Raw genomic sequence first — 7,723 nt, forward strand, 5'->3', positions numbered from 1 at the left:
GATAAGATGATAATAGATAACATTTATTGGATGTTTGATGTGTCAGACACTGTACTATACATTTATACATAAATGGCATATAGCCAAAAGTTTTTTTGAGAAACAAGTAGAATGAGGAGATAGTTGCTCTGTCAGAAAATAAAATATAATATAATACCACTATAATTAAGAGACAATGGTGTATCACAAGAATAGAACAATAGATCAGGAAAAAAAAGGGATTAGAAACACATTCAAGTATATTTGAGAATTAAATGATTGCTAAAAGTGGGCTTTCAAACCAGTGGGGAAAGTCTGGATTATTATATAAGTGGCATAGGAATACCAGTGATCATTTTTGCAATAAAATTAATTTATGCTATATTTCACAACATATTAAAAATAAGTGTCAGAGGCATTAAAGATCTAAAGATTAAGCACGCATACTTATGAGAGTAATTTTAAACAAAAAACTTGAAACAATCTACAAATCTATTGACATGAGAACAGTTAAATATTTTTGAAATGAGGTATGATACTGTATCATTATACTTCTAATCTATGGTGAAAGCAATCAGAACAGTGGTTGCCTGAGGGAGGGGCAGATAGTGCAGTGATTAATGAGAAGGGATGCAAGAGATCTTTCTGAAGAGATGGAAATGTTCTAAATCTTATCCATTTACACTAGTGCAAACATCTGTTGAAATTCATTGAACCACACACTTAAGATCTATGTATTTCGCTGTAGGTAAATTATACATTATTTAAGAAAATGTTGTCTACGACCATGCTACCCTGAACAAGCCCGATCCTGTCTGATCTCGGAAGTTAAGCAGGGTCGGGCCAGCTTAGTACTTGGATGAGAGACCACTTAGGAAGACCAGGTGCTGTAGGCATAAAAAAAAAAAAAAAAGTTATAGGAGTTTATATGTACAATGTACTGAATTGAAAACCTGTAATGAAACATATTTACATATTTAAAAAGGATTGCAGAATAGTGTGTATAATATGATCTTACTTTAATAATAAAAATGTTATACTATAATACATATAGATATTTGCATGTATGCATTTGTTATAACCACGGGAAAATTTTTGGAATGAGAAATATCAAGCATTTAATTCAAAGGGACAGAGAGTTTTTCTTTTATGTTCTTCCAAAATATATAGCAAGAGTAGGTGTGGTTTCTACTTCTTTGGTTTTCTGCATTTAAAAAAATTAAAAATAAAATACCACATATTATATTATTGACTGTTGATGAGACTATACTCTGAATATACTATGATAAGAATGTCATATGAATATTAATTTTTTCACTATTGTGAAATACATCTTTTTTAAATCATAAAATTTTATGGCATAGATAACCTAAACAAAAATTAGGGCAAAAAAATGTTAAAAATTTATTTTAATTAAAAATTAATAAAAATATAAAGGCTTAGGAAAAGTAAAAAGCAGTAAAATAATTTTTGTTTATAAATGTCATAGAAAACAATCAGATTCTTAGATACTAGGTTCTCAGATATTCAGGCCCTCCAAAATACTTGCAGTCATATTTGATGATAGGATTATTAGAGAAAGAGCTTCTGGTAGTTTATAAGTTCGTATAAATACTTGTAAAGCTGCTTATACACATAAAAAAAATCCAATAATTTGAGAATTTAAAAAGAGAAAAGAGAATAATACTTCCCACCTTCATTATACAGATATTTATTTCCAGACTACTGATACATGTTCATAGATTTTACTATACTATAAGTCTTCATTTTAGAGATCAAGAAACTTGTCATTTTGGAAACTGTAAGTAACACAGTCAGGCTTCCTGAACATCTGCCTTGCACAGCAGTGATTCAAAAGAATATTTGGGGGAAGGGAGAACACAATGAATATATTTGTACTTAAAATTGCATACAAAAATCTGATTCAAAAACATTTAAGAAAGATCTTCTGATGTCAGAATTTAAGTTCTATGACTAGACAAATAATAGTTTTCTCCAAAATTCAATGGTACCCTTTCTGTAGACCCCCAGCGTTGTCTTTATTTGGGACTTTGTCATTTCTTCCATGCTTTTACTATTACAGCTTCCTACTTCTTTGCCAGATACAATTATCAATCTATTTCAATTTATTCTGTAAATTGTTGTTGGGTTATATTCCAAATTAAATAAATTCTGTTATTCTCCAGTGTTCCCAAAGAAAATTGGTATATTGTTCTGCTGAAAACTTATCTTCGCTCTCTGCAAAGATAAATAGCCACAATTCAAGGCCTCAGAGTTTACAATCCAGAGAGGATTAGGTGTCATATAAACACCTAATCATACTACAGTGTGGTAAATACAAAAAGAGAGTTACACGGTATATGCAAGAATGTTACCAGAAGGAGGTGGTTAAGTCTGCTTCAGTATGTCAAGAAGAATCTCACAGAGAGGAAAGAGCAGGCTTAGGGAAAGGCTAAAAAGCTCCAATCTGGGGTTATAGAGGTTGAAGTTACTGGGGACATCTAAATAGAGAACACAAGTAGGAAGTACTGTATATAGATTGGAATCTTGAGGAGGGACAGGAAATGTAGATTTATGCCATCAGCATACAGGTGGCAGTAGAATTTGTAGGCACGTAAACTAAAATAAGAAAAAAAAAGCAAAGGTAGAATAGAATAATGGGCAACAATAACATTTAAGTAACAGGATGAGAAAGGAAATAGTACAAGGCTATAGGAAGGGGTCAGACTGGAGCAAAAGAAGTCACTGAGTGACATAGAAACCATGGGAATATAGAATTTCAAAGAGGAGAACATGGTGAGGACCCTTAAGGCAAGCCAGGAAGGCTAGACTCTGTGTTTATATAGGATAGACCTTCATTAGGCGTAGGTTCTCTGTTTTAGGATTAAACCCAAGTTAATGTTAATGTTACCCTTGTTTCTCTCATTGTATCCCTAGTGTTTCTAGGCAACAGCTTAAGCTTTGGGAAAGTTAGTACACATCCAGTAGAATGCTTTTAATTGTGTGGCTATAAATTAAACTAATCTTTCCACAAAGAGATTATGAAAAATTTTATTTTGTTTTGAATGTTAAGTATGCTAGATACTTGCATTGTTTTTTTTAAAAAAGCAGCTTACCCACAAGATGCACACGAAGATACTACATACTAGTACATACATATTCTAGATTTTTTTCTTGAGTTTTAGCATCAATGTGGATTAAAAGTGGTAACAGAATCAGAAGTGAAGATGAGAATTTTAGAATTAAGTACATTTTCCTTTAATAAACAAAAGGCAATAATAAAGCTCAGGTCTGGAAATCTAGTAAGGAAACTGAGCAAACTGTTACATTTGAAAAAAATAGCTGTAGAAAATGTCCTTATTGTTAAAAGTTAAAATGGTTCCTCTTGAAATCTGCTTTCTTTTGAAACCAGAAAAGAAAACTAAACAAAGAATAGTTTGCGATTAGAGAAAAGTCATAAATATTAAAACACAGGGAGAGATTTAAATATTTAAACTAGAGATAGTTTAAATATTTAGATACATGTTTATTCAGGTTGTTCTGGCTGTTATGTTATCATTGCTTCTTTGCCTATGTGTCCTTCTATATGAAGCTGGCTCTGTACCCCAAGTGATTTGAGGGGCTCTAAAAAATATCTTTCATTTTGTTCTGCTGTATTTTCTGAAATCTCATTCACTGGAAACTTCAAAGGTATGCTTCTAAATAAACAAAAATTTTGCTAAGAAAGAGAAAGAAGTATTTCAGTCTTTAGCCTCCATTAATATATGCATTAGAACTTATTTATCTACTTTTCTAATATCTAAACAAACAGAAAGAGAGAACTGAGAAGAAGGGTAATAAGACAGGTAAATGTTGGTGTTGTAATTAGGGTAGGAGAATAATAAAGTAGCAAAATCAGAGAAAAGAGCAGGCATGGTAGTGCTTAGGAATTACCTAGGGAAATAATACCTTTGGGAAATCTAAGTCTCAGGAATTCTAAGAAGTATGAATAACTAGAAGCAGTAAGATGAGAAAATGTGGTATGGCAGAAAGATCATGAATTCAGGAATAGAAGCTGGAATTCTAGTTTTCATTGCCCCTAACGACAAACTTCTCTGAACTAATCGATTCATTGACAAAAGTAAGATCTTAAGCCAGATTACTGTATAACCTCCTTCAAAAGCTGAAATTCTGAAACGATGATTTTTTAACTTCTAATACAGCATTCAGTTCTAATATTTTATTATACTTAAGCAGAATGGTTTTGGGGGAGTGATAAAGCAACAACGTCAGAAAAGGAAGTGTGCATAGCGGTCCACAGAAATGTCAGAAGCAAAATTTAGCAACTCACTGTAAATAACAGGTCTGAAACTGACAGAACATTGGTACTATCTATTTTACAGTTCAAGTTTCCTGAAAACTAGGTGCATGTACCCACTGCGTGTCTCACACATGCAGAAACTAACACTATAGGTAGTTACTAGGACATGTATTAACTCGCTAGCTAGGAAGGTAATTCTGGATAGATGTGTCAGAGTCTACTATGCTTCCTATCCAGGTAGGATGGGCTGCATGATAGTTATAGAGCAAACATAAAAGGATTCCTCAGTAAAATGTTGGTTCATATTCAAAATTAAGATAGCATAACTGTTCACAGACAAAGCAAATTGGCTGCAGTTTTTCAGTATTCCAGGATGTAGCCATGATACTGTGATTTGCAAATCTTCTTAGCAATGTGTATAGTGGTTACCCTTGGTAGCTTTCTGATTTGAGGAAAATAATCTCTTTAGGCCTCAGTTTCTTAAACTCATACAGTTCTTTTAGAATATGCCTATACTGACTGACACCTCAAAAGTTCTCAGCAGCTATTAACTGCTATGATTTTATTAATGCTTCTTCTATTGGAGAGGAAACAAAATTAAATTGTAATTAAACTGAATTCTATTATTAAAATTATTAACTAGTGAAAAAGTCTTATTTTAAGTATCGAGAATTTGATTTTCTTTATACCACTGTTTTTTAACTTTTAAATACCATATTATAAGTTTGTTCTGCCTTTGTACTAAGATTTTCCGATGTAAACAGGAAGAATAATTTAATTCATTAAATTGAAGAAGATATTTTGTTTCAGACTTAAAAATTTAATGATTTCACTTCATGTAGAAATAAAATGTGTTTGGGAGAAAAAAGTCATAAGTGGAGAAAAACCCTATGTGTTCTACCCCCAGACATTTCATCGAGATTTTTAGGTTCAGTGGAAAGAGAAGAGGATACAATTAAATTGGTCAGCTCTTTTGCCGAAAGCAGTTCTTTCGGCAAAATTCGACCAGTTTCTTTCTTAGCAAATCTGGCTTTTAGACACAGGTATCTTTTGTAAAGTTAATGTAAGAAACAAACTTGCTTTGTCTTTTTCACCTCAGTGAAGTTGGTTAGAGGTTTGAAAGTGTGGCCAGCTCAGTGCATAGAAAGTTCAACACTTCATTAATGAGTCAGATTTACTGAACACTAACAATGTTTCAAACAGTTCTAGCATTCTAGATAGTAGAGGTCAGTGGTGAATAAATTATGCAAGGATCTCTATCTACTTAGACTGTGGGAATGATAGGTAAAAAGTTCAGATGATAGATTAGATAGATGATAGACAGACAGACAGACATAAGTAGATTCCTGATAGAAGTATATCAAATTGTCATACGTTCTATGCGGAACATTAAAATAGATTGATGTGCTAGAAAGTGACTGGGTGACTATTATAGATCAGGTTGTCATGGAGGGCTTCTCTGAAGAGGTATCATTTAACCTGAAGTCTTAGAAGGAGGAAGATATCAGCCATATGAAGATTATAGAATAGTGTTCTAGGAAGAGAGAAGAATGCATACAAAGATTCTAGAAAGGAATTTGTTTGGACCGTCAAGAAACAGAAAAAAAAAATCAATGTGAGTAGGTCGTATACGTGATGAAGAGATTGGCATGACACAGGTTCAGAAGAGTAAAGCAAGACCAAGATCATGATGGACTTTGTGGGTCAGGGTAAGGCATTTGGGTGTTAATCAATGTACTACTGGAAGACATTGGAGAATTTAAACGTAGAAGTAAGGTGGTCCAATTTATGTTTAATAAAATACTCTTCTGGCTCTTGCCAGGAATTGGATTGTAGGAGGACAAGTGCTGGGAGCATGGAGGCCAGTAAGGAACTGGGGCAATATATGGCTAGCTGCTCATCACACCCATTACTTGTTTCCTTGGCACATAGATGAAACGCCTTTTTCAGCCTTCCTTAAAGTAAAATGTGACTATATGCCTGATTTCTCTTCAGTGTAAGATGAATAGAAATTATGAGTACCACCTCCATTTCTCAATCATAAGGCCTTCTATATGCAACAATCCATGCCCTTTTTTACTCCACTAGCTAGATGTGAGTGAGTCCAGTGAGCATGGAAGCCACGTATTGAAAATAGTGGCAACATATGAAGGAAGGAACTTAGGTCCTAAATCATTTACTAACTAGGCACTCACAACTTCACCTTTTTATAAGTGAGAAATAAACTTTGATTGTATTAAGCTACTGGGTTTAGAGTTTAATCTTGTATAGTGGTTAGCAGCACTTTAACTGAAATAAGGACTAATGAAGTAAAATAAGTGAATTAAGAGAGTATGGAGAGAAAGTGATGGATAAATGATAGATAAAAATTGAAAAAATAAACTTACTAAAAACTACTTTCATCATGACCGTTTCCTAAAATCCCTCATGTAGTGCTCCTTAAACCAGAATTTAAAATTATAGACAGTGGGGCTTTAGTGGGGTCTCAACCCTTCTTGCTGCAGCATGTCCCCGTGTTCTTCCATATAAGCCATGTCCTTACTTTTCTGCCTATTCAGGTGCCGTAGGACAGGGTAGAGCTATCAAGATCACTAGCTGCTTGAAAGCTGGGACCTAATTCAGTTGTACCCAGAAGAAAAACAGGATATGTACTTGATCATAGTAATTTTTACTATTACAGAACCACCTCCTTGAACTTCTAATGCCCCAGTAACCCTGCGTGACATTAGGTCTCAGATGTCATTGAGGTTTTGCACCATACTTAGGCCAAGATGTTAAAATGAGGATTGATAGTTTATAAGTTTTTAAGAGACATAATGCTTTTCCATGTGTGGGTGTGTTGCCATGGAGTTCTAGTTAAGCACTAATTTAATCAAAAGCATTCTCCCTTGTCTGACTTTCACTTGATAATCTTTATATTTTTGTCTAAAAACACCAAGTTATAGTGATGCTCCTTTGTGTCTTTTGTTTTGGGGTCGACTCCAGTTCCTAAGAATGATTTATTTTCTTCTGAATGGAAGTGTTTTTTGTTTCCTTCCAGACAAAGTTCAGATCTGTGTCTTTCCTTGTTAAAATAATGGTCACTTGTGATTTGTTCTGAGTTAACACCGAAAAGATTTTTAAAAAAGAACACTTTCAGAAATAAAATCAAAAGCCCAAACAGAGCGCCATATTGTTTGGTTATATTTTCAGATCTAAGAATTTGTATTGTATAGCATTTAAGGACGGCTGCCACTGAGTTATATAGTGTGTCTGTGTGTGTGTGTAAAACTCAGGTACCCTTTATACCAAAACCGTGTTCTCAAATTGTTAAGGTAGACTCCTCAAAAGATTTTAAAGCAATGTGTTGGATTATTCTCAGAAAGATTTGATATTTGAAAATTCCATCAGAATCATTGAAATCATGCCTTATAGAGGACCATTTACTACTAAGTATAGGCCTTA

At 33.6% G+C, this 7,723-nt stretch overlaps 1 protein-coding gene and 1 pseudogene across 1 annotated transcript in view; both read left to right on the forward strand.

The window, feature by feature from the left end:
- Positions 1 to 7,723, forward strand: part of PDE1A (phosphodiesterase 1A) — a 293,552-nt gene that overhangs the window by 172,470 nt on the left and 113,359 nt on the right. The gene's annotated exons all lie outside the window — the stretch shown is intronic.
- On the forward strand, positions 757 to 875 carry LOC111739212 (annotated as a pseudogene).

Source organism: Pteropus vampyrus, unplaced genomic scaffold, assembly GCF_000151845.1.
Source record: "Pteropus vampyrus isolate Shadow unplaced genomic scaffold, Pvam_2.0 Scaffold2, whole genome shotgun sequence".
Lineage (NCBI taxonomy): Eukaryota > Metazoa > Chordata > Mammalia > Chiroptera > Pteropodidae > Pteropus > Pteropus vampyrus.